This window comes from Protomyctophum bolini, assembly GCF_963924005.1.
Source record: "Protomyctophum bolini genome assembly, chromosome: 24".
Taxonomy (NCBI): domain Eukaryota; kingdom Metazoa; phylum Chordata; class Actinopteri; order Myctophiformes; family Myctophidae; genus Protomyctophum; species Protomyctophum bolini.
Window position 1 is genome coordinate 28,570,928 of NC_137885.1, and position 15,000 is coordinate 28,585,927.

Here is a 15,000-nt window from a genome sequence, read left to right on the forward strand (position 1 = left end):
TCTCTCCCCCTCAGTGAAATGTCTCAGTACTATTTGAAGCAGCTTGCTGTTAATCTCTGTCACTCAGGGTTTGTTATGAAAGCCCTGCTGCACGAATACATACAGCATGACACAGCTCCGCCTCCTGTTTGTCTTTGGACATGCATACACACACACACACAGACACACACACACACACACACACACACAGAGACACACACGCACACAGACACACACGCACGCGAACGCACGCACACACATACACGCAAGCGCGCTAATGCACGCATGCACACACACAGCCAAGTGTTCTGGTTTGTTTGCATAACTATACATACAGAACAGATTTGCATCTAGATTGACATGCATGCTTCCGCACACACACACACACACACACACGCATACACACACACACACACGCACACACACTTGCCCAAATGCACGTTATGGAAAACAGGCGAACCTGTGCAAAGTGCAGTGAATGCCGACATGGCGAATGAATGTGGGCCGTGGTGCCAGATGATCGAGGTGGGTTGGATTGAACTGAATAGTGTTGTTGGCGTGCGTGTGTGCGTGCGTGTTGCAGGAGGATGACCGTGAAGTGGTCACTTTTCATTTCATGACATCATGATTTAGTGCCTTTATGGTTGCTGTCAGACAGAATCTGTGTGTATCTTAGCGGGGTATGTTTGTTAGAACCTTAATGTCCTGCTTCTTCATCATACAAGAGTGTCGCACAAAAGCCGTGAAAATGGCAACTCTTCAAGCTGTAGATGGTCTCCTTTCACTATGTATATTCATCTTGAAGCTTTGCTCCTGGGGGGGGGGTCCCTGGAACAACATCTTTTCAGATGTTGTTTGATGTAGAAGACATTTGTAGAATCGACCTTGGCCAGAGTAATCTAGTAAGAGAGTGGCGACACTATAGCATTGACTCCCATTGTAACAACGGAATGAACACGTACTGTACCTATACACGCAGGCACACACACACAGTTAAAAGAGTATGTATTTGCGTTCACATTTAACGAGAAAATCATGAACACAAACAGTATATGTAGAGATGCACAAACAATCATTTTGGATTTGTTTAGAAACATTGTGGGTTTGTTAACAAACATTGGATGTTTGTTTACAAAAATGGGTTTGTAAACAAACATGTTGGGTTTGTTTACAAACATGTAGGGTGTGTTTACAAACATTTCAGATTTGTTTACAAACATTTCAGATTTCGATTTGTTTACAACTATTTTGCATTTGTTTACAGACATTTTGTGTTTGTTCATAAACATTGTGGATTTGTGTTAGTTTACAGACATTTTGAGAGTATGACAGTGTGATGTAGTCGAGGTGATAACAGTGTGATGTAGTCGAGGTGATAACGGTGTGTATTTTCAGATGGGGGTCCGCGGCCAAATACAGATAATTCTGGGGGTCCTTCACATGAAAAAGGTTGAGCACCAACTGACATCAGAAAACTGTTAGGAAGAAGCCATTTTTTTTAGAATCAGGTCTGAATGGGTTAACTCATTTTGGGCGTGAACCCCTTTTGGTGTTAGCATTATGCTATGCTTTAGCTATTGAAAAATAGCAGATCTACAAGCTCGTAGCGCGCCACTCGGTGGCGCGCTACGAGCTTGTAGGTCTGCTATTTAAAAATAAAAATCGAAGAACCGACTGACATAGAAACATATAGCTTTTTTCAGAAAACTGTCAGGATGTAGAAGACGTTTATGGAATCTGATCTCAGGTCAGAATGAAAACTGTCAGGATGTAGAAGACATTTATGGAATCTGATCTCAGGTCAGAATGGGTTAATAATGAAAAGGAACAGAATTGGACGTGTGAGGCTTTCGCCCCCCCGACAGCGACCATATATACACTGCAGGGGGTCCTCCAGTCCTCTAGGGGGTCCTCCTCCAGTCCATGAACGAACCAACCAACGAACGAACGCCCTTGAGAATGTGAAGTGGGCCCTCAGCCAGAGGAGGAAGGGCCCCCGGACCTTCTCTGGCTGAGGGCCCACTGCACTGGCGTACTGTATACTGGTAATGTTCCCACAATGCAGTGTCACCAATCCAAAACCTCCTCGTAAAAAAACGTATAAATCCTCCCCAGGGCATAACGCCGACGTACTGTACATACTCGCGCATGCAAGAAGACGGGCGGACGGACAATCGTCGGAACGTATACATATGCGGAAAAGTCTCCAGTGCGTTGCGTTATGCGCCTCTCAAACGAACGGCAAAAACCGCCGAGAGCGGATGATGTAAAATTAGCTCGGGATTAAATAACAAATGCAGTTAACCCACTTTGGGCCGGAACCCCTTTTCGGTGCATTAATTATGCTATATGCTTTAGCTATTGAAAAATAGCAGATCTACAAGCTCGTAGCGCGCCACCGAGTGGCGCGCTACGAGCTTGTAGGTCTGCTATTTTTTTGAAAAATCGAAGAACGACTGACATAGAAACATATAGCTTTTTCAGAAAACTGTCAGGTTGTAGAAGACGTTTTTAGAATCTGATGTCAGGTCAGAATGGAAAACTGTCAGGATGTAGAAGAGGTTTTTAGAATCTGATCTCAGGTCAGAATGGGTTAATGTGCCTGGCAGCGTTCTCCTCTCCTCTCCCGTCAGCGTTAGGAAACGCTTCAGTGATGCTCTGGCGACGAGCCCAACAACCTCAAACCTGGCAACGTAACGTTGTGCAACAACGTAATTTATTTATTTCCAAATTTAATTAGCCCATTCTGGACGGGAACGCCTTTTTGGTGTTTTTATTTAAGCATTATGTCATGCTTTATAGCTATTGGAAAATAGCTCGTATAGCGCGGCACCGAGTGCCGCGCTATACGAGCTTGTAGATCTTATATTTTTTTTGAAAAAACTGTGAAAATGTGGCGTGAATCTTTGAATAATATATTCTTTCGGTGAACGTTTTTTAACTCAAATCTTTGCTTCTGGAAGGTCCCTCTCTGGAACAACATATTTTAGGTCCCTGGAACAACATATTTTCAGATGGGGGTCCGTGGGCCAAATACAGATGATTCTGGGGGTCCTTAGACATTTTTGAGTTCATAGTTTGAGCACCAACTGATATAGAAACATAGGGTTTTTTTTTACAGAAAACCGTCAGGATTAAGAAGACATTATTTTGTAGAATCTGATCTCAGGTCAGAACGGGTTAGAGGATGATGAAAAACCCCTTGAGAACGCGCCGGCGCCTTTTCAAGGTCCTCGGGCGGCGAAACGCAGAGAAGTTAACAAACATTTAACCCATTCTGACCTGAGATCAGATTCACACAAGGTTTCCACTGGACACACACTGGTCTGATTAACCCATTCTGACCTGAGATCAGATTCTAAAAAAATGTCAGTCGTTCTTCAATTTTTCAAAAAATAGCAGACCTACAAGCTCGTAGCGCGCCACTCGGTGGTGCGCTATGAGCTTGTAGATCTGCTATTTTTAAATAGCTAAAGCATAGCATAATGCTAACACCAAAATGGGTTCCCGCCCAGAATGGGTTAAACAAATAAATACACGCATAATCATAATCATAATGGTAATGAATTAAACAGTCAAAACAATCAACGTTTAGTGGCATATGTACAGTATTATAATCACCGTCTCTGACCACACCTACTCCATCTGTTACAGGAGAAAGTGAACCAGGAGTGAATTAACTCAACCACGCCAAATTACAGTGTCTCTAATATAGCACCTGTTGTGGTGTATAACGTAACTCAGTACATGTTCTCAAGTACTGTACTTAACACATTTTGGGTGGGAACCCCTTTTGGTGTTAGCATTATGTTATGCTTTAACTATTGAAAAATAGCAGATCTACAAGCTCATAGCGCGCCACCGAGTGGCGCGCTACGAGCTTGTAGGTCTGCTATTTTTGAAAAATTGAAAAACGACTGACATAGAAAACATAGCTTTTTCAGAAAACTGTCAGGATGTAGAAGACATTTATAGAATCTGATCTCAGGTCAAAATGGGTTAAGTACGGTTTTGTGGTATTTTTGAGTGGTGCAACCACTCCTACAACCAGCGATGTCCGTGTGTGTTCACCTATGTGTTCACCTATGTGTTGGTATATGAGCACCAGTTTGAGTACCAGTAGGGGCGCTGTTTGCCAGAAACAGAGAGAGAGAGAGACAGTGCTGCACTGTTGCCTGCTAATGAGAGAGAGAGACAGAGAGAGAGAGAGAGAGAGAAAGGAGGGGGGGGGGAGGAGAGGGGAGTTGCACCACTCGTTTCACACGGGTGTGATTTCTTTTTACTTACAAATCTCAATACTTTTATTCCACTTAGAGTAGAAACTTCTACTCTTTCTGCTCTCGAGGAAAATATGAATGGATTGCATTTTTATAGCGCTTTTCAGCTGAGTATATACTTGTGGAAACCGTAGTGTATTGAAGCTCTTTGAGCACATGGAAAAGCGCTATTAAAAAAATGCAATTCATAAATGTGGATCTTTGGCTTCATGTGATAACGCAGCCATGTGACTTAACCCATTCTTGGCGGGAACCCCTTTTGGTGTTTTAAACATTATTATGTTATAATTTAGCTATTCAAAAATAGCAGAATACCACAATATTTATTTCAGAAAACTGTGAGGATTTAGAAGATTTTTTTTTATTTATTTCGAGGTCAGGACTGAATGAGTTAGGTCAGGGGATGGAATGTCATTTTGGCCTCGGGCCAATTGACTTTTCTTAGCCAGCTAATTTGGAAATGGAACCTACCAAACGATCCACCTAAAGCTATAGTAACTTATTTTTATGAATACATTTTAATGATGTCCAATCTCTATATGGTAGAGTATGTTGACCCACTATAACCTGTGGGTGTGGTGGTTGTATTCGGTCTCCCTGCTCTTCTATTGAGACATTTAGATCGTGTCAAAGGTCATGTCTCGTGTCAAAGGTCATGTCTAGGTCACCTAAAGACACACAATTTTGACCCGAAGGTCAAGATTCAATTTAATTTCAACATTTATTTAGTTCTCGGAGAACACAGAGGCCTGGGAGAGGGACCCTCTTTCTCAACAAAACGCATCTATCATGTATAATGTAATAATTTCAGACTATTAGCTCAATGGTAAAAAAATGTCAGCACTTCACACAGAAGAGGAAAGTTTTTATAAATATATGTGATTTAACTACTGATGTGCACATTATAGAAGTATTTGTGTAATCATGTTGTGCAGACATCCTTAAATGTGTCCCGATATTTAGTTAATCAAAAAGTGAAACAAGAACATGATATCTGAAGACAAACAGACAGTTACATATACAGTCCCTTTTCGAACAAGAGCTCTTTCATGATTCAAGGTGTCTTCATAGAGCGGAGAGACACAGTTTTGGTTTATTTTTAAACGTGAGAGATGGAGGAACATTCACAGTGAAAAGGGAACATTCAAAGGGAGAAGGAGAAGAGAAACTGTGTGCGTATCCATTTGCACGTCGTATCCCAGACATAAAACCACATCGTATCAAATGGGGGGGGTCCATGTTTGTAGCCTCTAGTTGGATGGAAACCTCATTACGTCAAAAAAAAGAAGAAGAAAAACTGTTACTTTTCAGAATTCAAATTCAAAAATAGCAAAAGTAGCAAATCGGCAAAGCTGGAAACGTTCCGTAGATCTGAGGTTTCTGCCCGACAGCAGCAACGACATATAAAACTGGTAGTCCTTTTATATGAGAAGGATAGAGAAAGAATCACTCCTTTTATAGTTCAAACATACTTTTATTTACTGCCATTCTTGCTGAAACTGTGGGAAAAAAACACTTGACTTTCATTGTAGATTCTAGACGTGTTGTGTCTGGTGTCTCAGTCAGTATATTAGTGCAACACTACACAAACCATACACTATTACTCCAGGAATGTCACTCAGCGCTGCACTAAGAGCGAGAGACGGCACACGGAGCTAGATGTTATGCTCTCCCGACCTGCTCTCTACTGTACATGTCCTTACTACAGTGAATTACCTTGGCGTACTGTAGTAAATGGCGACATAATGTCGTGCATGCCAGTGCGTGCGTGCGAGTCCAGCGCACACATGCAATTACGCCTGGAGGGCGAGACACTGCACACAGTCAGACACATGTTGATGTTTGTAGCTAAGACTGAGAATAGGAAAGTGCGCACGCACGCACTGAAAGAGAGAACAATATGTTATGATGTTTGACCGGTTTCTGTTTGCAGAGGCACACGCATGCAACATGTTATGATGTTTGACCGGTTTCTGTTTGCAGAGGCACACGCATGCAACATGTTATGATGTTTGACCGGTTTCTGTTTGCAGAGACACACGCATGCAACATATTATGATGTTTGACGGGGTTTCTGTTTGCAGACGCACACGCATGCAACATGTTATGAGGTTTGACGGGGTTTCTGTTTGCAGACGCACACGCATGCAACATGTTATGAGGTTTGACGGGGTTTCTGTTTGCAGACGCACACGCATGCAACATGTTATGAGGTTTGACGGGGTTTCTGTTTGCAGACGCACACGCATGCAACATGTTATGAGGTTTGACGGGGTTTCTGTTTGCAGACGCACACGCATGCAACATGTTATGAGGTTTGACGGGGTTTCTGTTTGCAGAGGCACAGGCATGCAACATGTTATGATGTTTGACCGGTTTCTGGTCCTGTTGCGTGAGTGGAACGCTAACGGTGCACACGGCAGTAAGCGAGTCGTGAAAAGGGTTTTTGACGCCACAGCAAGCTGGGCAGTTGATGCCGTGCGTTTTGATCTTAATACTGCTACTGTGCACAGTGCATCTGGATTCGGGTGGCATGCAGTTTTTTGGTGTGCATGGAGAGATGTGTGTGTGTGTGTGTGTGCATGGAGGTAACACGGCGAGGTGTTACTTGCGTGCTGAGAGAGTCACCTGTTCTGTCTCTCTTATCAGTAGCCGCCATGACGCGGCGCTCGGCACTCAGGGGACGTGACTTGGTTCAGCGAGTGGCATAATGGCCACCCCTCGGGGCCCCCGGGGGCCCTCATGGAGCCTGGCCTGACTTCACAACAACCGCCATGAGGAAGGCTTTGTTGTGTCTTTTCTAACCCATTCTGGGAGGGAACCCCTTTCGGTGTTAGCATTATGCTATGCTTTATAGCTATTGAAAAATAGCAGATCTACAAGCTCATAGCGCGCCACCGAGTGGCGCGCTACGAGCTTGTATAGGTCTGCTATTTTTTTGAAAAATCGAAGAACGACTGACATAGAAACATAGCTTTTTCAGAAAACTGTCAGGATGTAGAAGACATGTTTAGAATCTGATCTCAGGTCAGAATGGGCTAAACCCCCCGCCCCGATTCCATCCCATGCACTCACTCCCTGATTTATCTCTGACTCTCTCACTGTCTGTTTGTTTGACTCTCTCTCTCTCTCTCTCTCTCTCTCTCACACTGATCTGTCTGTCAGTCTAGTGTACTGGTTTGTGGGTATAGCGAACACGTGTGGGTCGCAAGTAAAAAAAAAAAAAAAATCAAATTCAATGATTTTTCAAAATAATTGCACAGATAAGTAAAGCAAATCAAAGCGAATACATACAGTACATTAAATGGTACGTAAATGGTGCATTTATATATAGCGCCCTTTATCCAAGGCGTCGGAAAGCCATGCAAGGCACCGACCAGCACATCGGGAGCAATTTGGGGTTCAGTGTCTTTTTGCCCAAGGACACTTTGGAGGAGTCGGGATTCGAACCGCCGACCCATGGATCATTGGACGTATACCTGCTCTTCCTCCTGAGCCACAGTCGCATTAGAAAGTAAATAGCAGTGTAAATAGCCGATCTACAAGCTCACGTTGTGTGAGCAAACATCTGGTTTGCCTTTTGGGTCTTGAGCTAAAAGGTTTGGGAACCGCTGGTCTGTCTCTCTTTCACTCTCTCTCTCTCTCTATCTCTCTCTCTCTCTCTCTCTCTCTCTCTCTATCTCTCTCTCTCTCTCTCTCTATCTCTCTCTCTCTCTCTCTCTATCTCTCTCTCTCTCTCTCTCTCTCTCTCTCTCTCTCTCTCTCTTTCACTCACCGTCGCTATCTCTCCCTCCATCTCTGTATCTCTCTTCTCTCTTTCTCCGTTAGTTCCCCATGACCCTCCTCCTCCTCCTCATCCTCTCCCCTCCTCCTCATCCTCTCCCCCTCCTCCTCATCCTCTCCCCCCTCCTCCTCCTCCTCCTCATCCTCTCCCCCTCCTCCCCCTCCTCCTGCTCCTGTCTTGTCGCTGGTCTATAATGTCTCTTCTCTTCCTGTTCTCCCATAGGCTGCCATTGCGTGCGCCACTGAAGATTAGCACAGCGGGGGGGTTCCGTCTCTCGCGTGTCCCGACTACTACACGGATCCCCAAGGCCAAACCACTCCCCAAAACCCAGCGCAAGCTGTTAACCCCGCGGTACGAAAGCCTAGTGAAGACGCTCCCCTCCTTCAACCCTCCTCCGAAAACACACACACGCACACGCACGGACAGACCCACACGCATGCACGGACAGACCCACACGCATGCACGGACAGACCCACACGTGTATAAGCGCAGATTTGCATGCATGCACATCATTGCACACACACGGGTTCCTTCAACTATAGGCCTAACCCTATAACCCTCGGATCTATATTTGACCCCCCATGCACCCTCCCTCATTTGTCGTCGTCCCCGTCCCCCACCACACCCAATCTCTTCACTGAAAAATAACATATAAGTAAAAGCTCTCACAACGCGGGTCACACACCCATAAGCACAGATTTGCGACACAAGCGTGCATGTGCGTACACACACACAGTCACGCACATAACATGGCTGCGTGCAGAGGCTTGTTGTGCGATTAGATCGGGGGGGCTGCTGTTGGCCGATGAAGAGGGTCGTCTCGGCCAGTGGCGTGCACGGCCTCGCGTAAACGGGACAAAGCTTCACCACCCAAATCCCGTTAACCCATTCTGGGCGGGAACCCATCATGTTGTGCTTTAGCTATTGAAAAATAGCAGATCTACAAGCTCATAGCGCGCCACCGAGTGGCGCGCTACGAGCTTGTAGGTCTGCTATTTTTGAAAAAATCAAAGAGCGACTGACATAGAAGATTTTTTTGAATCTGATCTCAGGTCAGAATGGAAAACTGTCAGGATGTAGAAGACATTTTTTAGAATCTGATCTCAGGTCAGAATGGAAAACTGTCAGGATGTAGAAGACATTTTTAGAATCTGATCTCAGGTCAGAATGGGTTAACCAGAGACAGAGATCCTCTCCCCTGCCAGCGCTACAACACAGCTCCGTTCCACGGGGGGGATTATCCCCTCCTCTACCGCGCTTCTTTGGTATTCTCCTCTCTCTCTCTCTCTCTCTCTCTCTCTCTCTCTCTGTTCTCCCTACACATGCTCACCTCTTCCTCTCCTCCTCACCCCCCCCCCCCCTTCACCTCCTCCTCCTCCTCTTCTGCAGCATGCTATAACACATTAACCCATTTAGGACTGACGTCGATATGTTTCCATATCAGTGGTTCTCTGAATATTTCATGTCAAGGACCCCCAAATGTTCTATGTAATATGCCGCCGACCCCCATGCATCTGAAAATATGTTGTTCCAGCTATGGACCCCCCCCCCCTCCCCCCCCCAGAAGCAAAGCTTTGAGTTTAAAACATTCGCTCTGGAAGAATATATATATATTCAGATCTACAAGCTCGTATAGTGTGGCACTTGGTGCTGTGCAATGAGCTTGTAGATCTGCTATTTTTCAAAAGCTGAAGTATTTATAACACAATGCTTAAAACACCTAAAGGGGTTCCCGTCCTGAATGGGTTAAGACCTGTAAAATGCCTAAAACGAGCTTGTATATCTGCTATTTTTGAACATTTTCTGCATGTGTGTTAAGAGTTATAAGACCTGTGCAAACGCCTCCTATATCAGTAGTTCTCACACTTTCAAGAAAACGTTGAAAAATACCAGATGCACAAACTCGCAATAGCTTATCTGATATCTTGTATATAACACTAATACGCTGGTTCTCCACCAGTGGTAACCAAATGGACCCTTCTTATATCTTTATCTTTATTCTTTACCAAATGGACCTGTAAGGGTCCATTATTTGGTTATGTGGTTTCATTTCACGCTCTCAAGAGTTACATTATGGTTAAACATGTACATTACTTAGTTTTAGAGAATGTAGAAGAATGTTAGTTTGCCTGTTATCTCTCCTATATGGGTGGTACCAACATCAATACAGCATGGACTTAGTTCCAAAGCCGAGTTAATACTGGGCATTGATATAAAAAAGGTTTTTAAATCGGCTGCGCTAAATGCTAAAAACAACGCTAAAATGTAAAAAGGACACGGACGCTTCCCCCGGTTTTAATGGGATAACCCATTCAGGACAGGAACCCGTTTAGGTGTTTTAACTAAGCATTATCCATATACTTTAGCTATTGAAAAATAGCAGATCTACAAGCTCATAGTGCACCACCGAGTGGCGCGCTATACGAGCTTGTGTAGGTCTGCTATTTTTGAAAAAATCGTGAAAATGTGGCGCAAATATTTTATTAATAATATTATTTCAGAAGACTTTTTTTATTTATTTCGACGTCGGATCTAAATGGGATAAGCTGGCTTTCCTCCGTTTCCCTTCTTCCACCTTGTCACAAACAGTTTAGTCGACACAACGGCGGAATTCATATCCGACACACTTGTTTATACCCATTACCTAAGTCCCCTCAAAATGTCTTTATTCCCGGGCGATACCGCCGACCTATTTGAATCCACAGCGCCCGCAATGTACAGAGAAAAGAGGCAATAATATCATACAAATATGAACAACATGACACGGTGTGTACTGTAGCAACCTTTTTGACATGAAAAGCGTCATGTTTTTATTTTCTTGATATTCGGTGCATGCCACATTATTATTCCGAAGTGTGATGTACAGTAAACTATACAGAAATGAACTAACATGAAATGAAGAGAGAAACTGTGGACATCCCTAATACACGTTATTAGCATAATTAGTGTTAAGTGCAGAGAGCTGAAGAATCGGCTTCGTTGTCTTTATTGTTTGTCTGTTTTGGGTTTGTATTATAGTTTCCAACTTTCCGTGAGAAAATGGGAGGAAAGCTCGGGATAGAAACGGGTCAAAAGAATGTAAATGTACAGTGTAATGTACAGTATACAGGCAGGTATAGCCATGACGGTCCCGTGTGTGCAGAGACTCCATATTTCTGATATCTCAATTCAGGAATGAAAACGTTGGCCCTTATACTCCCTCCTCCACACCGTTAACCCATTTAGACCTATACGTTCGATTCTACACAAATGTCTTCTAAATCATGACAGTTTTCAGGAAAAAACCCATGTTTCTACGTCACCTTTTTCATGTCAAGGACCCCAAAAATTATATGTATTTGGTCGTCCCCCCCCTCCCCCCATTTGAAAATACCCCCCCACACAGAGGCAAAGATTTGAGTTAAAAACATTCGTTCTGAAAGAAATCAGAAGGAAGGTCCAATCCAAATCCAATTTGGAACATTTCAATTTTGCGCCCCCATTTTCACGATCTTTCAAAAATAGCAGACCGACAAGCTCATGAGCTTGTATAGATCTGCTATTTTCCAATAGCTAAATCATGACATAATGCTTAAAACACCAAAAGGGGTTCCTGCCCATAATGGGTTAAGTGTTGGGAGGACGGGGGGGACGGGGGGGACGGGGGGATACGGACGTGGACATGTATCTAGTGGAGATATGTCTTCTTGGGCCTTTAGCTGCTACTCGCTGCGTCGGGGAAGCGATGGGATACGTCTCCCTGCCTTTCCACTCCATTAACCCATTCTGACCGGGCACCCATTTTGGTGTTAGCATCATGTTATGCTTTAGCTATTGAAAAATAGCAAATCTACAAGCTCATATCGCGCCACCGAGTGGCGCGATACGAGCTTGTAGGTCTGCTATTTTTAGAAAAATCGAAGAGCGACTGACATTTTTTTAATCTGATCTCAGGTCAGAATGGGTTTAATCAGACCAGTGTGTGTCCAGTGGAAACCTCGTATGAATCTGATCTCAGGTCAGAATGGGTTAAGCCGAGGTCGGCAGGTTTTGCTGCTCACTGAGCGCTCCATCATTGACGCTCGTCCCCCCTCCCTCCCTCCCTCCCCCCCTCCCGCCAGATAAGAAGTGCTTTGAAAAAAAAGAAAAAAATCCCCCGACCGGCCGCGCACAATCACACGCGGCACGCTTCACTGCGCGCCAAGCTAGCTGCCGCGCCGCGCGTGTCTTCCCCGAGATCAGAAGAGCATGTAGATTTTTTTTTTTTAAGCATGTGTCGTCCAGAGTGTCGCTGAAAAGTGTGACAGGGAAAAGCTCGCAGGGGCAGAAAGTGGGAGCAATGATACGCTCTTTAACCCGTTCTGACCTGAGATCAGATTCTACAAAATGTCTTCTACACATCCTGACAGTTTTCTGAAAAAAGCTGTTTCTATGTCAGTCGTTCTTTGATTTTTCAAAAAATAGCCGAGTGGCGCGCTATGAGCTTGTAGATCTGCTATTTTTCAATAGCTAAAGCATAACCGTAATGCTGACACCAAAAAGGGGTTCCCGCCCAGAATGGGTTAACTTGGTAGCAGGGTGACTTATGGTGGCAGAGGAGGCAGAGCTGGAGGGGAAAGTCTTCGGTTCAAAAGCCTCAACCTGACTTTATTCTGTGTCCTGCTGCTATAATGTTCTCCACGTGCTCTGGGTTCTGGTTCTGGTCCTCAACCCGTGGGACTTTATTCTGTGTCCTGCTGCTATAATGTTCTCCACGTGGTTCCGGTTCTGGTTCTGAACCTGTGGGACTTTATTCTGTGTCCTGCTGCTATAATGTTCTCCACGTGCTCTGGGTTCTGGTCCTGAACCTGACGGGCTTTATTCTGTGTCCTGCTGCTATAATGTTCTCCACGTGCTCTGGGTTCTGGTCCTCAACCTGACGGGCTTTATTCTGTGTCCTGCTGCTATAATGTTCTCCACGTGCCTTGGTTCTGGTCCTCAACCTGACGGGCTTTATTCTGTGTCCTGCTGCTATAATGTTCTCCACGTGCACTGGGTTCTGGTCCTCAACCTGACGGGCTTTATTCTGTGTCCTGCTGCTATAATGTTCTCCACGTGCCTTGGTTCTGGTCCTCAACCTGACGGGCTTTATTCTGTGTCCTGCTGCTATAATGTTCTCCACGTGCACTGGGTTCTGGTCCTCAACCTGACGGGCTTTATTCTGTGTCCTGCTGCTATAATGTTCTCCACGTGCCTTGGTTCTGGTCCTCAACCTGACGGGCTTTATTCTGTGTCCTGCTGCTATAATGTTCTCCACGTGCACTGGGTTCTGGTCCTCAACCTGACGGGCTTTATTCTGTGTCCTGCTGCTATAATGTTCTCCACGTGCTCTGGGTTCTGGTGCTCAACCCGTGGGACTTTATTCTGTGTCCTGCTTTTGGTACATACATTTACATTTACATACATTATGTTATAATTTAGCTATTGAAAAATAGCAGATCTACAAGCTTGTAGGTCTGCTATTTTTAGAAAAATCTTTCAAATGTGCCTCAAATCTTTCAGAAAATTGTCATGATTTAGAAAAGTTTTTTTTTTCTTTTTTTTCTCGACGTCAAGCCTGAATAGGTTAAAGCCCTTCTTTGTGATTATCAATACATATAGTTGGATTGATGGATGGATGGATGGATGGATGGATCATTAAAATAAAGATGCACCCTCTGAACCCTCTGCTGTGCAGAAAAACACTGGAGCGTTTGGCCCGCAACGCTCCCTGAATGATGACGCTTGATTTAAGATGGCCATCGTCCTCTGTCCAAAAATAATAATAATAACACCAGACATAAAACTTTCCAAGATGAGAAATGAGAAATTGATACTGACACACTCACAGCAACACCCTGACATCTTTATTATTTTTATTTTATTCATTATTGCCTCCATCTATACGGCAGGCTGAAGAATTGATGCATAGAGTGAGCCTTGCTTAAAAAAAAAAAAAAACTGTTAAAAAATGTTATGCGCTGTGTGGCACGTTTGTGTGCGCGTGTGTGTGTTAATCTGTGGCGTTCAGTCAGTCAGCAGTTTTATTTTTATTTTATTTTAACCCATTTAGACCCGAGGACGATTCTACAAAATGCCTTCTTAAATCATGACAGTTTTCTGAAAACCCCCATGTTTCTATGGTCAGTCGTTCCCAAACATTTTGATGTCAAGGACCCCCAAAAATATATGTAATTGGGTGCCGACCCCCCATCTGAAAATGTGTTCTTCCAGGGACCTCCCATGCAGGAGCAAAGACTTCATTTATAAACGTTCGCTCTGAGAGAATATATATATTCAAAGATTTGCGCCGCATTTTCACGATTTTTTTTTCAAAAATAGCAGATCTACAAGCTCGTAGCGCGGCACTTGGTTGCCTCGCTATGAGCTTGTAGATCTGCTATTTTTCAATAGCTAAAGTAGAACATAATGCTTTAAAACACCAAAAGGGGGTTCCCCGTCCAGAATGGGTTAACCCATTTTAGGCTGGAACCCCTTTTTGGTGTTAGCATTATGCTATGCTTTAGCTATTGAAAAATAGCAGATCTACAAGCGAATAGCGCGGCACCGAGTGGCGCGCTACGAGCTTGTAGATCTGCTATTTTTTTTAAATCGAAGAACGACTCGCATAGAAACATAGCTTTTTCAGAAAACTGTCATTTTCAAACAGACATTTTTTATAATCTGATCTCAGGTCAGAAAGGCTTAACGACCATCGACGCCTTGCTTATCGGCTGGAAGCCCGGGCGCCGCCACGTAACGGCCGCTTCAAGGTGCCGTGTCAGGGGAGGGAGGCGAGGAGAGGGAGCCCGTCCCCCTCCCCCGTCCACCCTTTTGAAGGGAAAACGGGTCCAACGACGGCTCAGATTATTATTGTGTGGCTAATGTCGTCTGATAAGGCGGTGTGTGTAATTAAGCTGTCGCCATGGCGTGTTATCTGGGCGCCGTGAGGCTGGCTCTCTC

General features: G+C 44.4%; 1 pseudogene across 1 annotated transcript in view; it reads left to right on the plus strand.

Moving 5' to 3' along the window:
• Window positions 1-15,000, plus strand: part of LOC308311853 (Krueppel-like factor 7) — a 118,782-nt pseudogene that overhangs the window by 42,858 nt on the left and 60,924 nt on the right. The gene's annotated exons all lie outside the window — the stretch shown is intronic.